At 36.5% G+C, this 18,169-nt stretch overlaps 1 protein-coding gene across 1 annotated transcript in view; it reads right to left on the bottom strand.

Moving 5' to 3' along the window:
* LOC116171961 (adenylate cyclase type 5-like) overlaps positions 1-18,169 on the bottom strand; it is a gene marked incomplete at its 3' end in the record, with an annotated part of 85,539 nt that overhangs the window by 62,663 nt on the left and 4,707 nt on the right. Inside the window, 1 exon segment of the mRNA XM_031489023.1 lies at positions 3,621-3,650.

The raw sequence follows: 18,169 nt of genomic DNA, 5'->3' as shown, positions 1-18,169 counted from the left end.
AGATAATACTTAAAAACCACATACATAAATTATATTGCTATAGGACATATTTAATATTTGCTAAATTAACGGCATTCCCGTACAGCGTAGATATTGTCTTTTATAGCGCATTCTAAATACAAAATTACCCTCTTATTATATTATGCTGATCATACTTTGGATTAAATGCAAGATTCCATGTTTTCTACCTAAATATGTTGTTTTTCAATTTACAGTATCCCTTTGTTCCTAGCGCTGGATTTACCTGTCAACCCGCAATATGAATTACTGACAGATTTACGTGTTTTTAATTATATTTAAATACAAGTATGTTTTCTTAGAGATGATATTCAATACGAGTGTGCAGAATTAAACGCTGTAATAAATATTGTAGCATTTCGTGGCTAAAGTTCACAACTGGCATACGCAGAGATATATGTTTTATGTACTGTGTTTTTTTGTGTCTTAGAAAACAGCCATATTGCCGATATTGCGAATCAATTCGTTGAGTCGACCCTTGATCTGTAGTGACAGAATATTGGGTTTATGTCAATCTTTATTATGCCAAGACAAATATGTCAACTGTCGAAGCCTACATTAATGCTATATATTTTGTTTATGATTATGTATGTGTGCGAGTTTGCCGATGGTTGCTCTGTTATTTTTGTTACGTCATGATTTGTCTTTTGATCGGTTACTATCAGAGCTCATGGTGGAGAGCCTGGCGTTCGACGTGTTCTTGTTGTGCCCTTTGTTTTTTTCTGTATCCATTGGGGTATCCTTTCCGAGTGAAATGCTCTTCTGAAAGGTCAACTCCTAGCGTTTTCATGCAATGCTGACATGTCATTACCAGAGCAACTAAAGACGACTCGGTGTGGGATTTGGACTGGCCATCCAATATCCAAACTTATTATGTGATTCGACATTGGCCCATATGAATAAAATGAAGCATATGCTTATACTTGCAAAATTCAAAGCAAATACTCGGAGGTGTCCCTTCATACTGGTCTGTTTAGCAGCGCTGCACTGCGTCCTGTCCTGCTGCTCAGCAGCGCTGCTAAATCGCCCAGAGTGAAGAACCACTTCCCAGTATTTACTTTGAATTTTGCAAGTATAAGAATATGCTTCATTTTATTCATACGGGCCATTATATTAATTTACTTGACAACTAATTTTGTTATAAAGTTTAATACTAATTTGTTGGCTGGTTTTTTTCTTCGTGAGGTCTTTTTTTCCTAGCCTATTGTTATATTTGTAGTCGGTGAATTACCATTTTCTAAATTTAATCTTGCAATGCTAATTATTTTGGGTAAATCTCCGTTTTAAAGCATGTACTTTTTTATAAAAAAAAACGTCTCAGTAACTTGCAGAATAATCGACAACTTTATTAAGAACTAGTTAATGCTGTCGTGAAATTGGATTAATCCAAAGGTAATTTACACCGCTGACTTTTCCAAATCAAAATATTAATTTCACAGATCATACTGCGATCAAGTGTTGAGTATTTTATTTCCGTAATGAAATGATGGTGAAGGCAAATTAGAGATCCTTTCAAAAGGTTAATAATAATTAACATCGTTTATCTTTTGCGAGTCAAAGTCAAAAGGATAATAAGAAGAAATGCAAATTGATCCTGTAAATTTGTAATTAGCTATCGCACTTATTCGAAGTAAAGAACAACACCTAACTAACGTAATTCTAAATATGCAGTGAAAATCCACAACTGAACAGCCGGAAGCTACTTGCTCAAAAATAATTTAGCGAAAGCAACGCCTGAAGGTTTACTCAATCCACTACTTCGTTTTACGTCTTATAATAACCGCAACTCCTTATTCCACCCACTGAAACAAATTACTTTATTAAACTGACGAGTTTTGAATTTGAGCATATGGAAACTCATTTTACGTTTGGATTCACCACAAAATACTGGAACCGAAAAATATCTTCCCTTGCAGAACAATAAATTATGAATACTGGAGAACGTGTTCCGCAACTACTGTACAAGTAATTTGTTTCAGTATTAAACGTGCATTGAGGGACTATGTAGTGCATCAAATTCTGCATGAGTGCACTTTGATTTGTTTATCCAAATCTCAATACGTGATTGCGCTCGTGTTTCCTGAATAAAAGCCAATACGGTTGAATTAATTGCGCATCGAGCAAGGATGAGCGCTTTTCCCAATTTTATAAACGTATTTGGCTTAAAAATATCCATTTGGTATAACACTTCCTTGGTAACGATATTTTTAAAAGTTCTCTTTTAATTTTAAACGGTTTCGGCTCGGAAAAATGATACAACGTGTACCAATAATGAGGTTTACATATTATTTTTAGTTTTTCCCTATCTCAACTGCCTACTTCGGGCCTGAATTTCTTTCTAATTGAAATAATTACTTAATTCTCGTCTAGATGTTATATAACAAACACTCTTAGTTAAGAAACGGCTCCTTTCCCCTTTTTACTAGAAACTTTCTCTGAATTTGGTTACTTCCTTCCTGGTCAATATATGTTGTTATTAATTAATAATAAACATAACTAAAATAATTTATTAAAACAAATAAAGATCTGACTGTCACATTAATTAATTTGAATAACTATTGTTGTTCGAGTGCGATGTATTCAACTGAAGAAGAAGTTGATATTGTCAATTGGTATAGTGCCGGAAACAGTTTAAGGAGCGTAAAAGATTTATTTTCTGTTAAGCCAAAACAACAATATTCAAACTAATTAATATCACAGCCAGATGTTTATTTGTTTTAAAAAGTTATTTTAGATGCCTAAAATTAGGCGCTTCTTAGAAGATATTTTGTCTTTTAAAAGTAGACATAGGGAAAACACACGTAAATCTCTGTCTACTTCCTAATGAATGAATATCACTGTATTCAATAAGATTGAATTTCAACCAATAAATATCTAGTTTCACTAATGTTTAGTGCTTATAGGCAGCCATTAGTAGGTGTTACTATCGTCTTTGCCTCAATCCCACTAGAGAAACAAATTATTTCGGTACTACTCATAAACGAAATATTGTCCTTGTACATATTCACAGCTCTGATTAACATCAAAGTCAAGAAGCTTATAAGCTTGAAACATGTGTTGTTAATTTCGTCATACACGAATGGCTTTTGACAACCAAACATAAAATGGTTTTCTTCAGAGATCAGAACTAGATTATTTTAATTATTCGCATTTCAAAGTTTTAATATTCCTAGAAAAGGTGTAGTACAATTACACGTAATGGCTTCGCCAGTCGCAACTTCATCCTTATGAGTAATAACCACCATTACACGCTCGTTGAATATAACATTTTAACACGACAATCTTTCGTGATATATACAGCAATTTTTCTTGCTCTTCAAAGTACGAGTACGAGACATGAAAGTAAGCTTGTGGTTGAAAGCTGTATCTCGAAAAAGGGCCGAGCCCTGGATAATTATGTGATTATCAAAACAGAGACCAACATTTTATATTTACATATATTGCAATAGGATACGTTGCTAGTAGCATTGAATATCCAACTGGAAATTAGGTACTATAGCGCTAGCTAGTTAATTATTTCAATACCGTTTGCAGGGTTCGCTTCCCCGGATTTGTTTAAGATCATGTAAATGACAAAATAATATATTCAAATAAATACTTACCCGAAAGAGTCAGTCGCTGAAATACTCGTTCTGAAAACAAATAATTAAAGTGTCAGTTATCTGGTGAGCTTTGCTTCATCGTTGACGGGAGATAGGAAGGGCTTAGGTATACATTTTGGACGTGAACTGTTAGCTTTTGCTTACATAAATTGTGATTAATAACCAAAGTAGGTATTTCGCAAGACTTATAAATTTCCTTTTTGGAATAAATTGAAAAGCTTGATTGAACGTCGATCGAACAAAGAACTTCGTATTGCATGCAATTTCAAAAGAAATTCTAATGGCGTAACTATATCTACGTTTTTTTATTATAAGCCTTAATCACGCGCAGTTATGGGAATGCCATTTGAACTTTTTAATTCATAGGTTATCATTCAAATTGTGATTGTTTCCAAACATGAATTAATCGGTGACATATTGACATCAGAACTTGTGTAAAAGTCAATCAATGAAACAGACACACTTTTTAATCGATTCCGTTATAGAGTCTTGGAAACTTTTTCAATTAGCTTATCGTAACAAAGGAATCTACATTTGAATCAAATCTTGTTAATTGGCACAATTACAAGGTACAATGTACCTATTCTGTAGTCCCAATTTGGCGCGACACTTCCCCTTTTAATAAAGGAATTAAAATTACGAAGGCGAGGGGCTGGGTTGGTTGGATTTTAGGCAGAAGTCTTTTATTATGGCAAGAACAACCTTACGTTCTTCGTTTCTCTGTAAAATAAATTTAATATCACGTACCTCGTCTCCCTTTGAGCAAGAGGCTACGTTTATTGTGAAATTCTTTACCTCATGGTAAAAAAATGTAATATGGAGCATATTAATTTCATTATTTTTAAATGAAGTTTTGTAAGAACACATTTCCCAACGTTTGCAGGAACATCATTCTGACAAGGAATGTGCGCATATAATTGTATGCACAGCGCCCTTGTATGGGAATAGGTTTACTGGAACTTTAGACTAGCTACTAAAAACCATTAAATATTCATGGAAAATCGTGCTGCAGTGGGTTTAATTTCACTCCGATTCACGCTAGTTTTTAAAAGAGGTGGAATTAGCCAAACTCACTCCATTCTCAAAAGCCTAATAAATTCGACTGATGCATTGCTCGATGCTGAACCACATTCGAAAGATGAAAGTTCCACTCATAAAGAAAACTGCTTTACTTAAATAAGACTTATCAACTGATTTATAACCGAAAAGATACAAATTTTACGACTATGGCAGTTGAAAGACGCCAAGTTCCGGGTTAGATAGACTATTTAGTTTAAGAATTAGAGTTTGGGCCCTTAAAAGATTTGTTTACAGCGGAACATGTAAGTACCTATGTATAGGATACCCAAACAAATACGTTTTTTTGCAATGATCTCAATACTTTGTTTGGGACCTTCGTCTCCAAAGGTTCCAAAATTTGCATTTGCAACCATAACACAAAAGGATGCAACTAATAGCAGTGTCTACGGTATCCTTGATGTTTAAGCTACCCTTATTGGTCAAAAAAAATTTAAATTGTTATTTTTTGCCCAATAAGGATCTTTACTACAAAAATGGTATTCAAAAGATTGTCTGTATGTGAGCATCCTTGTCATGTCACCTTGTTCCAGGTCGCAATTTTGATGATTTTGATATGGCAGATATTTAGCCTACTAGGAACTGGAAATCGAAGAACACCTTTTCGAAGGTTTGTGATTTTGTGGGGTTTTCTGAGCAAACGTTACCACCGAATCAGATGGCACAATTTTAAAGATATCGAATTAAAAAGTTCAGTGTAGTTGGGTATTTATTGATCTCTGGAGTCCTATTGTGGGACAGTTTGAGCGAAAATCAAATTGAGCATTTACAGAGTGTTTTCTGAGGTAAGGTTATATCTAGTAGATGATTGTTGTCGAAGTTCTGCATTCCTTGGTCCCCAAATAACAACTTTAAGGATTCTTAAAGACACCTAAAAAACTGTTTAAGGCTCTTACAGTTCTTATAGATTATCAAAAATCCTGAAATAGTCTAAGATCTCTTAAGGTTTATAAGAAATCTTAATTGCTGAGCTTTTAAGAAGTAATAAACGTTGTAAAAAAAATGGAAAACGCTCTGAAACGCTCTTGAAAACTCTTGAGCTTATTGGAGATCTCTACAGACTCTTTGCGTTTTAAGAGTCTTTAAATCTCTTAAAAGGATAATAAAAACCATCAAAGTTTGAAGACTCCAAAATCTCATACCAGTCTCCTAAACACTCTTAAAGCGTATCAAGAGATTTAAAGACTCGTATGAAAAAAAAACCCTTAAAGCCTAAATAAATCTTTCAAGGCTCTTGAAGATTATTAAAGGCCTTTCGAATTTAAAGGGCTTTAGAAGATTGTCATTGACTTTTGAAGAACCCCAAAGGTCGCAAATGTTCCCAAAATCTCTGTAAGATTTAGACTTTGAATATTGTTGAAGATTATTGAAGCTCTTGTAGATTCTAATAAGTAATAACTTCGAAAAGATCAGAAAAAACCTCTCAAGGCGACAAAAAAGTACGGAAACAATTGAGAACTCTTGGAAATGAGTTATGGTGAAATATGGCGCTCCTTCAAGATCAATAAAGACCTTTACAAAGGTCTTAGAAATCGTCTTAGGTTCTTAAATACTTCTGAAGGCCCTTGAGTGCCCTTAAATATTATGCGATCAAAAATGAGTTGCTGTCGAGTTACCTTTGGAATTTTTGTATACATGGGAAATCGTACATAACTTGAACTTCCAAAGGCGACTTGACCGCCACTTATTTTTGATCTCCGGTTACTATTAAAGACTCTAGAAAACTGTAGAATATTTCATCAACCTCTAGAAGAGATTTAGGCAGACTTAAACTATGACACAAGCCCTTAAGGTTTCTAAAAACATCATGGGTTCTTAAAGGCTGCGCCCATATAAAACCTTTGTCCGGGAAGCTGTCTGAAATGCATCTTGACATAAGTTTCATCATCCATGAGAAGGCATCCTTTGCACTTCGTCAGAACCTGATCGTACAACAATCGAGTGCGTGTTCTGGATACTAGGTTCTGCTTCATATCCTGTTGGGTTATTTGAAGGTACGGAATGAACGATAACCTGCTCGGAGACGGATCTTTTGGATGGTACTACACCTGGGTTTCTCTTGATCGACCATAACACTTTCCGGTTCAGCTGCAAAGTTCCAGCACGAAATTTGCTTTTAACTTTCCGGACCACATTATAGCTGTCACGGAAACTCCAACGGTGGGAACGGCAATTTTCAATTTTTTCGCGACCACGGCGGGTTAACCACTGAAACTCGTGTACTTTTAAAACAAATCGCTGTCAAAATATTCCAAATCAGAGGATGGCCTTTTGCCACAAGCGCGAGGACTTGATTACTTCCCCAAGAAGTTCTGCACACAAACCCATGAAATGGTCATGGCCAACAACGAACACACAACGCCCTGTCAACCGCGAATCCGAACGAAACAGCATCTCAAGCGGCCGCAAGGCAAGGAGCAACACTTTTAAGTCCAAGGAGCGATGGGAACAAATGCAAGCCCAATACCAGGAGGGCGAGGATTACAAGAAATACTTCCACTACCCAGCCTGGGTCACACGCACCCACAATGTCGTACACCTAAAATTGGATCGGCTCACTAGATGAGGAACATTCTGACAGCTACCTATTGGAAGTATAAAAAGGAAGAAATTGTACTAAAAGCTCTGGGAAGTCATATAAAAGAAAATATTCTACGTATAAGGAAGAATACGGAAGCAGGTTGGATTGTTTCGGAGAAGTTAAAAGTTGCCTCCAGCTCGATTTCCATCTCCTGTGGTGGTGGCTTTGTGGACCAAACTTTCCAGAAATTTTGCAGCAGGTTCCATCTTGTAGTGGAACGGACCTCTTCTGTAAGGTTACTCTCATCCGGCGGCATCTGCAGCGCATTTTCTTGTACTGTCAATAGTTCTTCAATACTGTTTCCGATGATACTTTTCATTTGGAATTTGGGTTGTTGTCTCGTTCGAACTCACCGAAGATGCCATTGACCAAATTTCACTTTCTAAAAGTCTTTCAGACACAGGGATTTGATTTCCAAATGCCTTTATTTTCTAGTGCACAATTTATGGTAAAACAAATTTAACTTTTGTGTTCCTTAGTAAAACTGAGAACATGCATCCCACGTTTTCCAAAGCCGATCACGAGTTACATCAAACAGGGAATTAGTTTGTGACAAAATTCAATTTCGCTAATTAAGTCCGTTGTATTAAGCCTTTCTTGGAAAGTGCTATCAAAAGCTAAGGATTTAAGCTTCTTATAAAAGAAATGGTAATTGTAAATTGTAAACAGGTTTAAATTCTGCAATATTTCTGTACAACAAAGATAATTCAGAATGTGTGGAGTCTATATTCCTGTTTATGAATTATATTGCAATTTGATAATTCACAAGCTATCTAAAAATGGCCATATGAGTTCCATATGATAATTCTTTTGGTAGAGTTGAATATCTATTGGCAAAAAATGTCAAAATCGTTAATTATGCACTCATTTTAGTGGAAAAACACCGAAAAGTTATGCATCGTTCCCCAACTAAAGTTTACCAATTAGAGAAAGCTTTAGCTTAAGTACAATTACGAGTACAATTATGTTTTGAGCTCCTTCCAATCGATTAGTCAAGTGTCATCAATGGGCACCAAGCGAAGCGGCCTCACTTCGGTACCTGTTTATGGCTTGGAAGCCCAGTGACACTGACTACTTCGAGATGCGTTAATCGCCAGACTTGAAGAATCGAAACTAGGAATATGTAAGTACCAAAAAAACTTGAGGGGAAACATATTCCGAAATTTATCTGGTCACGACTTACAGAAATGGGATAAATACCTACATAACAAGTCTTAAAAATACATTAGAAAAATTACTAACGCGAATAGGATATCAATACTAACCTTCTTTTCCATTTCTGAAGCATCTGGAGCGTACCTATGGTATAAAGGGAATGTATCATTTTATAAACGTTTCATCAGAAAACAAACTTCCAACTTTCCCAGCCGCGATAAAACCCTTTTTTGTTACGAGTGTCTAGAGTGCTTCTCATAAATCTTAAATCGAAACTACAGGCGCCTGTGATCTCTACATTTTCATGCCAAGAAAATACATACTTAATCACACCTAGTAACTTTCTGGGCCAAAAGTACGTCGTTATGGCACTTAGTTGTCAGCTACTCTGAATTTTATTGTTTTACAAACAGCGATTGTCATTTACTCACATTACAGCCGTAAGGCCCATTGCAAACTTTTTATAGACCATACCACCATTCAACATCCAAATTTTAAATATTACAGCTTTAGCAACTTTAATTACGTCTCCCCTTTATTTTTCCTACAAATACTTTCACGAAGGCCTAATTATTACACTTCCATCAATATCTTCTTGCGGATTTACCCCATTAAATGAAGGATATTTATTTAGGATTTTCATTGTTGGTTTTTGTAATTATACGTTGTTCCCTAATTTACTATCCATGTTCAAATAAAAAGTTAGTAGATAAAAATCCAGTCTGAATCCTGTGCGAAAATAGCTTTATCATTACCTAAAAAATTGTTACGGCGACGTACCTTTCGTGATGTATAAAATTTCGTAATTTTGACAGTTTTCGGTATCATAATGCTTAATTGCGGGTTGGGTATTCTCAAGAGAAAATCATTCGCAACTGTGTATAAGGCACTTCTGTATAAAAATTAAACTTTTTGAGTTATGAGAATGACATTTTATTAATATCTCGCGGAGGAAGACCGGCTTAATTTACCTTACCCTTGTGTACTTACTTGCCGGCATCTTTCATTGTCTGATTAAGTACTGATTCGGCTTGGTAAAATTTTTATTTGGTCCAATGATATTAGATTTTGACGCAAAGGTTTTAGTAGAGCAAGCAGGAAATTTACATACAAGTTTAGAATTATGCTTTGCATAAATTATGAAGTCTTCTAAAATCCCACTTGAGTTGCCACCGTCGCATTGGAAAAGTGTGCCCTGTTCAAGTAAGTTGAAGCAAATCTAATTAAATTTGTTTATTTTCAATCGTACGTTGAGAAAAAATTTTTTAATATAAGAGAACACAAAAGACTATCGAATAGCGACATAAAATAGTGATAGTTCCATCAATGAATTTATAACTATGTTCCATTAACAAAAAACAACTATGACACTTTGAATGGAAATTTTATCATTTCCCTGTAGGTATTATTAAATCCAACTTTCTGCGTTAGGCGGCTTTATGGGGAATTATTCGGAAAAAAATTAATAAAATGGTAACATTGACAAAAAACCAAAAAGTCAATAGGTTTCCATGTAGAGGTTAACAAATGACACCAAAACAACTAAAAATATGCAATAATTAAGTTTTTTGTTGACACCGTTCAAATGGGGCACCCTGTACATTCAAAAATAATGTCCTTAGATGCGCAACAATCTATAAGTTGACATTTGCACAAAAGGTTTCTTTATAATTTTTACCAGGTGTGAGCTAGGAAAGACCGACGCACTGTTGCAGGACCCTGTATAATCATACACAAAACCGTTTCGTAGATTACTTGTCACCAATCAGAAAGCCCTGCTCTACTGTGTTAACGGGAGCCCGCTTTACCTTTAAACATTTTTCCAAACTTTGTATGAGCAAAATTGCAGATATACCGTTCTGTACGTATAGTAGGCGCGGGTCAGATTATTAACGATAAATGTACATCTAAAACGCGTAGGTCTTTGCTGAGGCAGCTGCGAACGTCACTGATTCGCGGTTTCGTCTAGACGAGACGGAAATTGCAGCGTACAAAAGATGCTGATCTACTATTGGTTTAAAAGGGACGCCAATTTCAAAAATTTCGTTGGTTCAATTTTGGCCTAATATAAATAGCGAAGCGCACAGCGGGATAGACAGATATGTACCGTCCCTGAAAGTGTGCATCTCGTCCACGCGTTTTTAGTAGTGAAAGTGAATAATTAGCGGGCCAGTGACTTCAGTTTGCGTGTAAAAGTAGGGCAAGCGTTTTTATTGTGAAACGTTCTCTTTCCATTTTCAAATGGTTCTAATAGTTCCCATATCCGGCCAGGATACCTCCAACATGGATCGTCTCAGTTGAACCAGAGCGGGACATTTTCAAAATATGTAGTATGCCGTGTCGTCGTCTTTGTAACATCCTCTACAAAATGGTGATTCTACCAAACCGGTGCATGGGTTTGTTTAGTTTACAGTGCCCAGAAAGCATGCCCACAAGTAACCTCAGGTTCTTTCTTAGCGCTGTTCCGAAACGCGCCACACTGCGAGTTCCATCTAACCCTGTGTTGGGTTTGTGTGTCTTGAGTTACGGAAGAGCCGGCTAACTCGTCGGTTTCACTCATTGCCTTTCATTACAGCATGCCCTTTCAATGGTGTTGCTGCTTGTTACTTGCTCTAATGCATGGTGACATTCGGAAACCAACCCAGAGGAAATTTTAGTGACCATTTTACAGTGAAAATGTCTGGTTGGGATGCCCCTTCCCCATCAAACAAAATCTGATAGGTAGGCATTGTCTTAATCGCCTCGCCCAGAACTCGTGAACAGTCCACCTCAAAACCTCTGCTATTCAACAGTTTCTTAGTTTTCAGACGCAAGAATGCCAGAATGGCCTGCTTTCTCACGAGGAGACCTAGTGGAGGCAGACCCAGAAGGACATCTATGGCGACTGTGGGGGTTGTTCGCATTGTGCCCGTGCAAGCAAGGCACTATAGTCTTCGCGCAGGCTTAAGAAGTGTTAAAGTTGTGGAGGGTCTGGTTCTAGGCCATCAGGCCATTCCTCCGCAACCGACTATAGATTGACTCCCGGCAGTGTAAAGCCACAGGACAGCCTCCGGGGATGGTTCCCAAACTCTGTTAATTGCGCGGTGACATTGCCAGAAAGCCCTATGTGCTTTTTCGACCTTGTGCTAGAGATGTTTGCTCCAATTCAGTTTTTTGTCAAACGCGATGCCTACTAACTCTGAAAATTGGAGGGATTTTTGGAATAGTAGGGGAGCTCGAAGATTCTCTCCCTTCATTTTTTCCGTTTTTTGTCGGGTTGAAGGTCAAGGAGTGTTCCCTACACCATTCTTCGGTAACTGTAAGAGTTGATTCCATGAGACTGCGTAGAGTCGCTTCGAATTTGCCGGTTAATAGTATGGATACATCATCCGCAGCGTATAGTAGTTGCACTCATTGAGGCAACAGAGGGGGTTTACAGTTCAGTTCCATAGAAGTGGTGCGTTCATTTCGCTGAAGCAATTATACATTCAACGCCATCTTTTCGACACTGCGGCAAGGAACATTCTATGCAATGCACTTGTCTTGTCGTGTTTTAATTTTGGCGATGTTATCTACTCATCCTGTATCACCAAAGCATATTCGGCGAAAATTTAACGCGTCCAAAATGCCTGCATAAGATTCACCTATGGCCTGAGGGGTAGACGTGGCATTGCAGAAACTCTTCGCAACAATAATATTTTATGCATGGAAGAGAGACGATTTTCATTCAGCTGTATTCTACTGGCGAATTTTTGAAATGAAAACGCCAGAGTATCTCGCCACAAAAGTTACCTCCCGTTCTAAAAAACAACTGTGTGGTAGATATCGTCAGTTGCTAGTGATACCCAAGCACCGCAAAGAAATCTTCAAAAGATCATTTAGTTACAATATGGTGAAAACTGTCAACTTTATTTTAACAGAACCAGGCATACTTCAAGGCTCCGTGGCATCACTGAAAAGCGCACATATTGGCTACACGACGAGTATGAATTACTGTCAACAGTTTCTTTTTTTTTTGTTGTTCTTGTTTCTTTATCTTTACTTTCGAGTGTATTGTTTTTTTTTCGTTTTTTAATTTTTTTTTCGTTTGTCAAGGTCAATGGTAGAACGCTTGATGCAGACCTTCCTGCATTTAGGCGAATTGATCTTTTTGGCTGAGATTGTTTACTTCCACATTATATATACGTCTTTTTTTTGTATTCTACATATATTCAGTCATTAAAGTGCAATTATAATTATTATTAATAGCACCCCACCTTGGGGGCAAAAAGTTATTACGGTACTTTAGCGTGGGAAAATTTTGGGGACCGTGGGAAAATATAGCGACAGTTGGCCCGGGTCATATTTTGGGCAATTTGCTCGGGGTGCAAGGTCAAATTTTGGATTTTGACCCATATTTCGGCAATTGGTCTGGGGTGCGGGATGATATTCCGGCAGTTGGCCAAGGGTGCCCGGTCATATTTGAGCAGTTGGTCCGGGGTTCCATATTTCGGCAGTTGGCGCGGGGGTATCCGTCTTTGCACACATCTAGGATGCTGAACTCAGCTTGGATGCTGGATTCGCCACTTTGACGTCATCGGTAACTACTGAGGAACTTTTTAATTGGTGTTGGGATTCGAACCTATGATACCTAAAATAGAAGGCTAGCACGTAACTACCTGAGCTACGAAGGCTTTAACAATTATATAGTTAGAGATCCGTTCCTCACCATTCAAGTCACTCACATTCCACTGACAAGATCATCAGAGGGCAAGGACTCTACTTGTTGCGGCGTAAAATTTTACTTTCAAGATCATCTAAAGTTAACGACCCATTTGATTATTAGGATATACAGCACGTCTGTGTACATTATAGTTCAATCAGTCGGTGTTCAAGTAGAATATTTGAGTAAAGTTTCTTATTTTTTCGTCGTCATCAAATCTTCAGTTTACGAACTCATTCCCAGTTAGGTTTAACAATGTGGGAGTGCATATCAGTACGATGTATTAAAAAACAATTCAAAATAATTAAGTCCAAGTTAATATAATAATACAATCAGGTTAGATGTAAAAGGTGGTCCTGCAGGGACATATCTTATTTTCTCTGAACGTCATTGAACCGATAGGATCCCAGTAGACTTTTTTTAAAGTATCTTAACGGGTTACTGCAGATGATACAAGAAGAATTTCAAGCCAATCCATAAGGTTCGTACAATACCCATTTTATTGAACAAGCCTCAACCACCTATAACATCGTTGTTGTCTAGGATTCACACCGAAAAATTGCAATACACCACCAATTTGCTAGATTACCTTATTCCACTGTAGTATATGTTCAAAATGCATTTAAAAAGTGATCCCGGTATTCCATGCAATGTGTCTTACCTTCGAATGCCTAAAAGATGCTCAAAGGAAGTGGACCAATCATATTCGAATCATTAAAAATGACAGGATATTTCTAAAAAGAACACATTGGCCCGTATGAATAAAAGTAAGCAAATGCTTATACTTACAAAATTCAAAGTAAATACTCGTAAGTGCTCCTTCGCACTGGGCGACTTAGCAGCGCTTCTAAGCAGAAGGACAGGACGCAGTGCAGCGCTGCTAAACCATGCTAAACAGACCAGTATGAAGGGACAGTTACGAGTATTTACTTTGAATTTTGCAAGTATAAGCATTTGCTTACTTTTATTCATACGGCCCATTGGCCCATTGGCCCGTATGAATAAAAGTAAGCAAATGCTTATACTTGCAAAATTCAAAGTAAATACTCGTAACTGCCCCTTCATACTGGTCTGTTTAGCATGGTTTAGCAGCGCTGCACTGCGTCCTGTGACCCCAGTAAGTCGCCCAGTGGGAAGGAGCACTTACGAGTATTTACTTTGAATTTTGCAAGTATAAGCATTTGCTTACTTTTATTTATACGGGCCAATATCTATGTCAAACTTTCTTTCAATTTCTGAAATATTCGTAGCGGTTGGTGCAAGAAGAAAATATAAATCATTATTTCATAAAAGTTTCAGAAGGGAATAAACTTCAAACTTTCTCGATCACGACGCAACCCTTTTCTGTTAAGAGTGTCTAGGGTGTTTCTCATAAATCTTAAGTCCAAAACTATACCCACAAAGCGACCGTCGTATACAAATCGTCATACCAAGAAACTGCACACTTAGGTAAAAAAAACATCGTTATGGTTTCTCGAAATACTTCTTAGTCAGACAATTCTGTGTCTCCTGAACCGTTCTACAAGCATATACGATTGTCATAAATTCGGAGAGCATCGAGGCACAATCCTCCGCAGTAAGATATGTCTATGAGTAAGATGCAAACATTTTACGACATACCACTGCCAGTATTTCTTGTCATGTCGACGAAACTTAACTTTACATCATCCAAATTTTAAGTACAAGAACTTTAGGAACTTTAATTACTTCTTCCTTCGTTATTCCCACAAATACCCTCTCGAAATCTTAATTGTTACATCTTTAATCAATATATCTCCCTTCGTATTCGCCCTATCAAAATTACTAAAACGCTTTTCAGTTTGTTTTTAAATTATACGGTTGGTTCACAATTCAGTTTGGCATTTTCTCTCTCAAACTACAGAAAGTTAGTAGGTAACGATCCAAGTACAATGCTGTGCCGGCGTAAGGAATTAGCTTTATTGTCGAAATACGTACATCAAACTGTCACCTTTTTTGATCTTTGTAGAAAATTTGGCAGTAATTTTGACAGCTTTCGCTTTTACAATATTTAATTGCGGTGCGGCTGAACTCTAGGGAACATCATTCGTAGCGGTGTATTCGACTTCGATAAAAGCTTTGCCACTGTGACAGCTAGTAAAAATGAAAAAAATTTTAACGAGAGAAATTCCCGGCATTGAAACTGTAGTTAATACTCCGTTTGAATGTAATAACGATGCTTCGATTCGCTAACAAATCCATTATCCTCGTATACTTACCTACTAAGGGGTTTTATTGCTGATTAAGTACTTATTAGACTTACTGAAACGTTACCCTCAACCTTTCACGAACCTATAAACTCGAACTGAAGAATAAAGGAAATAACAATGGAGTTTTATGGAATAAATAACGGTCGCAACTATTTTGCGCTCGTATTTGAAATTTATTTGATGAAATGAATCTTAAATCCTCAGGTTGGATTGTTCCAAATTGAGTGACTTTCAGTTTAGTTGAACTAAGAATCCAGAAAATAAGACTGGTTAAAATTCAAACTTTATCCATTACCTAAATTCTACTAAAATTGTACAATCGGGCCTTAGAAAATGATCAAGAGGGATTCCAGGTTATTACACCATCAAATTGTTGACCTGTCAATGCGTTTTGTTTCTGGATGATCGGGTCGCGCGCCAAACTCCAATTTTGAACAGATTTAGTTTTCCGAGAAGCTTCTGCGCTTCGGTTTCAACCCTGTGAATTACAGGGCGAAGTTAGCGCAGAACCCCAAGTCATAACAAAGTACACTTAAGTAACGAATTTTGTTTTTTTAGGTTGAGTACTTGCCCCTAGAAAAACTCGCCGGCCAAAATTTTACACGAGATTATATTATTATTAATAATTAAGCAAAGCTCGTAGAATTCTGTTTAATAAATGCTGAAGGCAATACATCGTGCCGCTAATTTCATATACCTAACTTGGCTTTATAGAACTTTTATTATTCCCAGTCTAGTCTGATGCGGATGGTTCAGTATGAAATTAGATTACTACCTACACATAAAATGTCCTTTATGAAGTGCGCGCATTAACAGATTAGATTTAAATTAACTTTTAGTCCTCATGAAAGCGAGCATTAAGATTTTATGTTGATGACAGACAAACCGCAAACGAATTCAAATCAAATTGCGGAAGGTACATTTTATGTTCCCAACTAAAAGGTTGGCTAGTTCATGAGGCATAATATGTACGAAAAATTGTGAAATCTTAGAAACAAAGATGTGGTAGGTACTTTCAGTGTCGTTTAATAACTTTTCCAGAACAGGGATAGCTATAAACTAGATCATTCCCCATTTAAGCATATCTTTCAAAAGGGTTTTTTATTATTTAATATTTAATTTAATATTCGACTATTTCATTTTAAAGCATTTTGAAAGATTCTCACTAAAGATTTTTTGTAGTATGCTCAGAAGTCATTTCTAGGATAAGTCAAAATTTCTTAGTGTTGTTTCATTTGAATCACGGATTTTCGGAACTTCAACTTTTGGATAAATCAGTGTTGAGATTTTCCATCGTTTCGAAATCCAGCTGGACCCTGATATTCATTTTTTCTATAGTTATTAGAGGTACGGTTTATAGGAAGATGAGAATTTGTTACAAGATTTAATTTGTTTAAATTTGAGCTAGATAAGTAAATGTTATTTGAGTGGTGTAATGAGTTCAGGCCATTACACACAGCAATTATTTTTGGCGCTCAGCATTTTTTTATGCGCCCGAATAAAAGGGACACCGCAAGTAATTTGGAGCCCAACTGCCCAACGCGAAAGTTTTCTAATTTAAATTTGTATTTATTTATTTAATTATTTTTCCTCTCTTGCTCTGGACCCTCAACAGACTTCAGCCCAACTACAGAGTGCCCGCATAATGCTTTTTAGAGCTTTTGTAGGATCCTTAGGCCTAGAAGTTTGCCAAGATTTGTCAAGAAAAAGTTTGTAGGGCGTGTTTCTTCTATTGAGATTTCATTAGGATGTTTTCTATAGGATTAATTACAGGGGTAGGTAGCGGTAGAGTTAAAGATACAGTTTAGTTAAAAAGTTATTTTATTAAAGAACATTTTTTAAAAGAATTTACAGAAAACTAAGAAGTGATGGATTATCCCGCTGCATTTATGAACGCTATAAGAGAAACAAGAAAATTGCGAAAATAAAGGAAATGAGAACGGTGCAGAAGACAGAATAAAAAACGCGAGAAATTAAAGAAGAAATACGAGGCAATTATCCAAGTATAACCAGATCCAGATCAAATGAGATTGAAGCCGAAAAAGCGTTTGAAGGAAAAGAAAGAAATCGAGATTGAAGAAGTTGAAAATTATGAACATGAAGAGAATCAAATTGAGGTACAGAATAAATTAGAGAAAGGGGATAACCCTGGTGGTAAGTTAGCTAGTTATTTTATGTCAGGAATTTTAAGGGGCCCAGAGTTGAAATTAAAATTATATCGTATCAATTATAGGAAGTTCGTAATTGCGTTATGTTAAAAAAATATTTTCTGTACGTTTTTAAATTAGACTAAAATTGATACTATATTTATTTATATTTATATTGAGATGGTCTGTAGGTTAAATGATTCAAAGATGTAGAAAGTTTAAGAACAAAATTACATCTGTGGGCTTACAAATCATTAAAAATCTAAAAAATGGGAAAACTCCATTTCTCACTGCGGTTTAGTGTCTAATTGTTTATTTTAAAATTGAATATTGTTAAGTTGGAAGTTATTTGATAATTTGATATCAGAAGGCTCGTCTAGGACCTTCGTCTTTGAAAAGGATGCGATGAGACAAGGAACTAAAGGAAACTCGGCCCTCTTCCCTTTCCTCCGACCAGCAATTGTTCCCTCTCTTTCCTCTCCGCCATTTTCTTCGATCAGAAATAGGATTCTCATTCTCAGTTTAGTCATTGTTTTAAACAATGGTTTAGTCCTTCGAAAGTGTGCCCGAACGAAATAATGTTGACCAGCCAAGATGTGTTATTTATTTCAGTACAGCTGTCAAGGAAGAAGTTGCAGTTGTATAATAATTCATTATTTAATTCAAGTGAATGAGAAACT

This window comes from Photinus pyralis, unplaced genomic scaffold, assembly GCF_008802855.1.
Source record: "Photinus pyralis isolate 1611_PpyrPB1 unplaced genomic scaffold, Ppyr1.3 Ppyr1.4_LG5, whole genome shotgun sequence".
Lineage (NCBI taxonomy): Eukaryota > Metazoa > Arthropoda > Insecta > Coleoptera > Lampyridae > Photinus > Photinus pyralis.
The sequence above is the reverse complement of the archived record's forward strand: the minus strand, read 5'-3'. Positions and strand labels throughout refer to the sequence as shown.